General features: G+C 53.0%; 1 pseudogene; it reads right to left on the bottom strand.

Annotated features, from left to right (window-relative positions):
- Window positions 1-2,156: 2,156 nt before the first annotated feature.
- On the bottom strand, window positions 2,157-2,503 carry LOC121159237 (annotated as a pseudogene).
- Between the last annotated feature and the right edge of the window lie 6,159 nt (window positions 2,504-8,662).

The raw sequence follows: 8,662 nt of genomic DNA, 5'->3' as shown, positions 1-8,662 counted from the left end.
TCACGCCTGCATCAGCTCCCTGCAGATTCCGAACCAGATGTAAGCCCCACACTGCATTCTTTTTTTTTTTTAAGATTTATTTATTTTTATTGGAAAGGCAGATATACAGAGAGGAAGAGAGACAGAGAGGAAGATCTTCCGTCCGAGGATTTACTCCCCAGGTAACTGCAAGGGCCGGTGCTGCAGATGCTGCATTGATCTGAAGCCAGGAGCTTCTTCCGGGTTGCCCACACGGGTGCAGGGTCCCAAGGCTTTGGGCCGTCCTTGACTGCTTTCCCAGGTCATAAGCAGGGAGCTGGATGGGAAGTGGGGCTGCCAGGATTGGAGCCGGCAACCATATGGGATCCTGGCGCATGCAAGGCGAGGATTTTAGCCGCTAGACCACCGTGCCAATCCACCCCCCCAACTGCGTTCTTTAGCTCCGTGTCTCCCACAGCATCCCACAAAGGACCCAGAATGCAGCGGGCTCTCACCCATGTCAAGTTAAAGCCGCAGACATAAAAGGTTCGTTCAGGCCGTCACAAAGACAGAGGAATGCTGGCATCAAAAGTAAGTATGGGGAGGAGGAGGTGGTGCTGAAGGTCTTCCTCCCAAAAAGCCAGATCACCAGATGCCTGAGAACCCGAATCTCAGATGTTCTCAGCAGACTGAGAATACTGCAGAAAACAGACTTCCTGCTGGGGTTCGGGGCGCCTCGCTGGCAAAGTGTGCCTGGGAGGTGTGAGGCACCTCGCCATGGTCCTCTCTTTAGTGACTGCGGCCGAGACGTGTCTGAGCACAAAGTTCTGTGTGATTCCTTTTCTAGTTGGATCTGTTTGTTCACTGGTCTTGTTTTCTGTAATTCCTGTTTGCTTATACTGCCACTTGGAGCCTGGTGATTGTTTTCTAAATCCCCTATGATCTATTGGTAGAGCAGCTTGGATGCTACTGTGTAGTTAACTAGTAACTTCCATCTGCCTGCTTGCCCTGCCAAAATCATGGTGTAAGTTGCCCGGTAAAGCTCAATAGAGTGTCCTTTGGTACATCTCGTCTTTGCATCCCCTGTGGCCCGATTCGTCTCAGCGTGGTTGTCACATCTGGAGTCCTGATCCCTCTTAGAGGGACCCCCAAGAAGGTGGGATTTGCCCAGTTTCACTTCCTCTGCAGGATTTCTGGGTGAGCCGCTCGCTCTCTGCAACGGGGGCCGAAGGGGTGTGGTTGCTTTCAATTCCAGATTTTGGAGCACACAGAAAGCTCTGAGGGTACGGCCTGGTCATCTGTCTTAATGAGGGTATTTATTCAACGTGGTGTGAAACTGGGACACTTTGGAATCTAAGGAGGCCTGTAGACAGTGATGCCGGGACATGTGGCATAAAATAGAGCAGTGCCTTCCCTGTAAGCATCTTTGGCAGATGAAGGGGACACCGACTGCCCCAGGCTCTCATTCTTTCATGGTAGAAGTCACATGTCCGATCTGCTTTAACTCCCTGAACTTTGCAGCAAAGAGAGGCCAGGACTGAGGCTGGGCAGGCAGTGCTGGCAGGAGGCTGGGCAGAAGCAGACAGCATGGAAACAAATGCAGCTGTTACCCCAGGCAGTGCCGAGGCCTGCAGTGGCCTCCTGCCACCTCATGGGCACCAGGAGGGATGTTGGTAAGGACTGGCACCGATTTCCCTGCAGCTCAGCTCCAAGGATCAGCCAAGCCCTTTGCACTCTCAGTCACGCAGGCTAGAAACTGTTTTCTCACACACGGTGACCTGAACTCAGCAGTGAGAAGCAGTGTCCGTGTGAAATCAGAGAGCGTGGCAGACAATAGCGCCCCAGCGCGTGATACGCATCAGTTGGCCCAGATGACCAGTGGGTCATTGTTGCAGCAGCGGGGCCCCTGACTCCTGGCACAGGGCTCTTGTTTCTTTCCAGGGGAACCTTCCTTCTGCTCATTTTGCTGAGCCTTTCAATTCACCATCACGGAGGAGCGATCATCGGTCCCATCAAAGCCAACGCTGACACCTTTGTCACATGCCCTCCTCTGAGATGCCAACACCCATCCCAGTACATGCTGCGTTCTGTGCCTTTCCCACTGGAGTGTGTGTCCTCCGAGGGCAGGAACTGGGCTTCACTTTCGTAATTTGTTTTTGTAGTCACGGAGTTTATTGAAAATCTGACAGTGGGAAGATTCATATGGCTCCCCGGGGCATTTTGAAGTTCATCCCGACGGTGGGCTGAGTGGCCTGCAGCTCGGACAGCTTGCCAAAGTCCAGAAGCACCTGCTTGGTGTCAGAGTCCATTCCGGTGATCTGCTGATCCAGGTCTGTGACCTGTGGGACGCAGTGGTCTCTCCGTTCCCTCTCCTCCTCCTGCAGCTGGATGGAGACGCCTCTCACGCGGGGCCTCGCTGGACGCGCTGCGTCAGTGTGGCAGAGCCCGCGGTCTTGTTGCGGAGCTTCTTGTTGGGGATCCACACTCGTTTGTTGGTGTGGAAGTCATTGCCCAGCTGGGTGTAGAAAATGGAGATCAAGTCCATTTTCCTGACAAGGTATCTGAGGCCTGGGAGGAAACTGTGCAAGGTCACACTGGTGCAGACAGCAGTCCTGGGGTCCCTGGCTCAGGTACAAGCCCCTTTCAGCCATCAGAGGTGCAAAGGTGCCTGGGCACGGAAGGATCAAGCCCTACTTCCTGGCACAAGGGCACCTTCCGAAAAGCTTTGGGAGAAATGGAATGAAAAGTTCATTTTGGTGCGGAAAATCATATGGGTTTTTCATAATAGGCATTTCTGCAAACTTTTGCAAGATTTAGTGTCTAGTTACCAAGCCTCTAAGATATCAAGAATGATAAATGGGGCCCAGCACGGTAGCCTAGTGGCAGGGTCTTTGCCTTGTATGCACAATGATCCCACATGGGCGCTGGTTCATGTCTCAGCTGCTCCACTTCCCCTTCAGCTCCCTGCTTGTGGCCTGGGAAAGCAGTCAGGGATTGTCCAGGGCCTTGGGAGCCTGTGCCCATGTAGGGGACCCAGAGGAAGCTCCTGGCTCCTGGTTTCAGATCGGCTCAGCTCTGGCTCTTATGACCATTTGGGAAGTGAACCAGCAGATGAAGACCTTAGTCTCTCCTTCTCTCTGTAAATCTGCCTTTCCAATAAAAACGGATACATCTTAAAAAGAAAAAATGACAAATGTCAGAGGCCAGTGCCATTGCACAGCAATCTAAACCTCTGCCTATGACACCAGCATCCCATAGAGGTGCTGGTTCACTTCTTGGCTGCTCTGTTTCCAACTCAGCTCCCTGCTAATGTGCCTGGGAAAGCAATGGAGCGACTCTGCACCCATGTGGGTGATCTCAATGAAGTTCTTGGCTCCTGCAGCCATCTGGGGAGTAAATCAACACGTCGGAGAGCTCTCACCCCCATCACTGTAAGTCTTTCAAATAAAATTTTAAAAATACATCTTAAAAAAATTTCAAGTTAGGGAGCTGGTTCCGTGGCATAGTAGGCCAAGCCTCCTCCTATAGCACTGGCATCCCATTTGGGCACCTGCTCACATCCTGGCTGCCCCACTTTCTTTTTCTTTTTTGAAATTATTATATTTTGACAATCTTTACATAGTTGATTAGGGCACAAAGGGTCAAGGGCTATAGGAAAGTGCATAAGACTATTATTTTGACATTATTACTTTTTTCTTTATCTGGAGTAAAGGTGGAAATAATGGGAGAAGCCCCACCCAGCCTCCAACCCATCCCAGGTCCCGGATATGGGGCACACTCCGAGGGCAATGCTCAAGTGGTTTTGATAGTTCAGCAGTTCTGAACTGCTGCCGATCTCGCCATTCCAAGCACGATGAAATCTCTCCAGAATCCACTGGCTGCCATAGCACACCTTAGAGTCTCCGTTTGCCCAGATCCTCACTGCCAACACTTGGTTGGGGTAGTTGATTGATTTGTTCTGTCCTCCGTCCTCTGTTGTAACAGGTGTCCTCTGCAGTACTGCCTTATCCTCCGTGTGCACCTGGGGATGCTGTCCATTGCTCCGTCTGAGCCTCTGAGGAGGCTCAGCTCTGACACTTGCACTCCATGGCAGACCATGGAACCTGCAATTCTCTTCATGGTTGGGGTTCTGAGTCCGGCAGTTCGACTGGGGAGATCCCCAAAGAAACTTCATCTGAGGTGATCCCAGACCTGATTCTTGTGTGTGCTTGCCAGTACAGGGTCTGGCACAGTCCATCACCCCAATCAGCTGGTGATTGCAATTGCTGGGTCGGTTCTGTTTTCAGCCCTGTCTGCCCCTAGAAGCAGTGGGTGTTGTAGTCCAGCTTGATTCTGCTCAGCACACACTCGGCCCTCACATAAACCAGTGGGAGCTGCAGCCTAGTTGGAGCGACCCGTAATAACCCCACCAGGCCTGCCCCCTGCCCTGGTTCCTGTGCTTGCCAGTATGTACAGCAGACTGGTCCCGTGTGTCCCATATATCCCATTCAGCTCTCATGTGTCAATGGGCACTGAAGCCTAGTTCAACCCAAGCAGCCCCCTATCCAGCCCACGTATATGCTGGTTGGTACCTTTCTTCTCAGCCAGGTCTGCCCCAATCCTGATTTTCATGTGGTCTCCAGTGGGAGTGATAACCCAAGAGGGAGGTGCCCACTATTTCCCTCCTGGGTCCACTCCTGAAACATGCACTTCTCAGGTGGTTCTGCAGTTTAACTTGACAGAATTATCCCCCAGTGTCAGCCTCTGCCAGCTGATGCTGCGGCATAGCCCAAACAACCCTCACCCATTCTGATTTATGTTTGCACCAATAGGGACAGTCAACCAAGCCTGACTTTTCCCTGATCTAGCTCGCATGAGGCCCACAGGTGCCTGGTCTGGTCTGCCTCCATCCCAACTTGTGCTCTCCAGTGCGAGTGGTGGTCCAGCAGGCGGACCCTCCACATTCCCCCTGCCAGCTTTATCCCCTCCCTCCCTGGTTCCTACATGTGTTGGTTGGGCACTGCAGCTCAGTCTGGCATGACCTCCCTCGCCTTGGCATTTGCCAGTGGGTGCTGTAGCCTGGCCCAGCCTGGTCCACCTCCAATTCCAGCTGACACTGGTGAGGGTTACAGTCTAGTCCGGCCCAGCAGGCATCCAATCCCAGCCGTAATGTGTGCTGGTATGTGTTGCGACTGAACCTGGCTGGACCCACACTATTCTGGTGCTGGTTCAGCCTGGTCTGCCCTCAATCTATGCCAGGCTGCCCCGCTTTCATTCCAGCACCTTGCTTATGGGCTTATGGCCTGGGAGGGCACCAGAGGATGGTCTGAGTCCTTGGGCCCCTGTGCCACATGGGAGACCTGGAAGAAGCTCCTGGCTCCTGACTGGATCAACTCAGCTCCAGCCATTACAGCCCGTTGGCGAATGAACCAGTGGAAGGAAGATCTTTCTCTGTTTCTCTTCTCTGTAACTAATGCCTTTCAAGGAAACACATATCTTAAAAAATATATTAAAGTGATATTATTTTAAAAAATGTTCCTCTCCTGACATCCAGTGGCACAGAATTGATTTATTCTAAGGCTGCTTGAAGCTCTGTGCTGAAAACCATGGCTGTTGGGGATGGCTGGTCCAGCCAGCAGCCTGCACTCCAAGGCCTTCCCTTTCCACTGTGTGCTTGGGCCTGTAGCCACGAAGTCCTCGTGCACATGGAGTTCATACCGAGCCCTGTTTGTCAGTCAGCCTGCAGGCGAGGGGATGCGTGCTGTCATGCAAGGGCAGGCTGGGTGGAAGACGCAGGCTTTTAAGTTTGCGGTTCAAGCCTGGGGAAGCTCCTCTGGGAGGAGGTAAATGGGCCCTGCATGGGTAACAAGTGCAGTCTGGAACTAACTGCTTCCTTCTTTTTTCTTTTTGTTAATGTTTATTTATTTGTAAGGCAGAGTGATGGCATGGGGAGGGGGAGAGAGCTCTTCCACCTACAGATTGACACCCCAAATGGCTGAAACAGCCAGGCATGGGCCAGCCTAAAGTCAGGAGCTTGTATCTCCCATCTGGGTCCCCCATGTGAGTGGCGGGGGATTCAAGGATTTGGGTCAATAACCAGTGCCTCGCAGGTGCATCAGCAAGGAGCTGGACTGAACTCAGAGCAGCTGGCACTGGAACTGGTGCTCCAATATGGGATGCTGGCATCGCAAGCCAAGGCAGGACCTGTGGCATCATGAACAAACCCGCAGTTTCCCTTCGAAGCAGAAGACTCCATCCGCGGAGGGAAGAAGCTGCCTGGTTCAGTGCTTGCCGGGGCCACCCGTGGGGAGCTGGGGTTGAGCAGGGCCATCTCAGGCAGGACCTGTCCCTTGCTCTCTCCCTTCTCCACTTCTGCCGTGAGACTAAGTTCCTAAAGTGCACCTGGCCAGGTCCCATCTCTACTCTCCCTGCCCCGCCTGCCCCCAGGTATAGCCTGGCACAGTGGCGCATCCGTAGAGTGTGTGTCCAGGGTGCTTGGCGGACGAGCCCTGCGGCAGTGTTTCCTGCCTTCCTCGCAGCCTAGGCAGCAGGTGCTGCGCATCCTCTATTAGCACGGCTCTCTGGGGCATGCAGTTATCCGATTACAGATCTACTGAACCGCACAGGCGGTGCTGTGGGAGGGAGCCCTTGGGGGCAGGGGCTGGACCCCTGGTGCCTAGAGCAGGGAGCAACACACCGCGGTTCTGCAAGCTCCCATCGAGTCATCGTGCGCATGCTGGTACCTAGATCTGTCCTGGCTGCTTTAGAGCAAGTGTATCAACAGATGCTTGGGGCGAGCTCTCTTTGCTCAGAGCTCAGAGGCCTAATAGCCTGGTTGAAAGAGTTTATTTACTACAAATGAAGAGGAGCTTTGGGCTATAAAGAGATTGTCCAGGAACTGGAAGACTTGGCTTCGGGTTAGATACCACTTAATGTTTCTGAAATACTCTCATTTCAGACATTATTAATAATACTGCTTTGTCTGTCAAAGCATGTCAAGGTTCGCCTAATGGACTTGATCTAATTCACCCTCCCACATCCCTGGTGGTTACGAAGGCCTCGCTGCTGTTTCCTGGCAGTGGGCCTGATGTGGGCAGGGTGCAGGCGGGGCAGATGGCAGCCAGCCAGCCTGGGGCCCTGGCTCACTCTGCTGTCAGTGCCTCCGGAAAGGGCCCTGCCTGCTGGTCCTTTACCTGAGGACAGAGGCCAGGGCTGAGAAATGTCAGGTGTCCAGTTGGCGACAGTTCCCACGATCTCCCTTGTGCTTTGGGGCCTGAAGGCTGCGGCTCTCCACGAGCTTGACATTTCTGTCTGTTAAATGCGGATGATGCTTGAATCTTCTCTCTCTTAGGCATCCATGCAGGACGGGATTGGTAACAGCCTCTGTGGAAGCAGGACTCTCACCTGCAAGTCTCCTTAGGGCCATGTGCGCGTGCGCGCTACTGCAGAACCGGCTCTCGCAGCTAGCAGCTGTCCCATCAGCAAGTGTGCTGGATCTTACGGTTTTTATATGCAAGGCTGTAGAGAATACAGGAAATGCAACAAGGGGCAAAGCACGAGGCAGGTCCACAGTCTTCAAGGATTCCTCCAGACTTGAGGTCAGATTCTGGATTTGTCCTGAGGGCTCTGCATCTAGCCCTGAGCGGATAGAGCACCCCCAACTCCCCCGAGGCTGGGGCGGCTCTGCAGGGCCTGGCAAGGCAGACAGGTCACGGACACTCCAGTATAGGGAAGGGAGAGAAAGCAAAGGACCCCAGGGGGTGACAGGGAACATGAAAAATGTTCGGAACCTAGCAGGGAAACCAGCTTGAGTTGGGTGGCGAGACTGGCCGCCATGAATAAAGGTCCCTGCTGATTAGCCAGGAGAAGAGCAGGCTCCGGACTCAAGGCCACGTAAGCCAAGTGACCAGAGTGATCTGTGTCCTTGGTGGGGAGCATGGCGAGGATCAAGAACCCCCTGCCAGGTCCCCAGACAGAACCTTTCAGCACCTGTGAGAAATGCCTGCCTTTCTGCGTATGTAATCCCCTGGCCCAGGAATGCAGGCCAAGCTTCTTTCCCCTCCTGGCTGTATCCACCAGTGTTTCTTAGCTTTCATTTCCAACATTTTTTTTTTTCCTCTAAGATCTCCTGTGTGTTCATCGCAGATGGAGCAAGTTCTCAGCTGCTACCACATAGTCACTGGATCAGTAATTACTCAGTGACTGTTCAGATGAAAACAGTAGGCTGTCATTTTTAGCCAACAAACCAGTCAATGCATACTAATTGAGCTGGCGTTGTGGAATAGTAGGTTTAGTCTCTCCAACCGGCATCTCATTTGGCGCCACTTCGTGTGCTGGCTGCTCTACTTCCCATCCTGCTCCGTGCGTATAACCTGGGAGAGCAAGGCCTTGGGACCCCGCACCTACACGAAAGACCTGCAAGCGGCACTGGTTCCCAGCGTCAGATCAGCTCAGTTCCAGCCATTGTGGCCGTTTGGGGAGTGAACCAGCAGGTGGAAGATCTCTCTCTGGTTCTCCTCTCTATAACGCTACGTTTCAAATGAGTCTCATCTGTTGCTGTTTGGGGGAAGGGTCTGGGGCCTGCAGGAGCAGAAGCAGCTCAGACTTTCTGGAAGGTGCTTTGGCCACATGTCACTCTTTTAAAAAAATGTATTTTTATTGGAAACACGGATTTGCAGAGAAAAGAAGAGACAGAGAGAAAGATCCCTCCATCCGCTGGTTCACT

The sequence above is a fragment of the Ochotona curzoniae genome, unplaced genomic scaffold (genome assembly GCF_017591425.1).
Source record: "Ochotona curzoniae isolate NIBS_2020 unplaced genomic scaffold, NIBS_Ocur_1.0 contig_4105, whole genome shotgun sequence".
Taxonomy (NCBI): domain Eukaryota; kingdom Metazoa; phylum Chordata; class Mammalia; order Lagomorpha; family Ochotonidae; genus Ochotona; species Ochotona curzoniae.
Note: the sequence above shows the minus strand (reverse complement) of the source record. Positions and strands in the feature narration are given on the sequence as shown.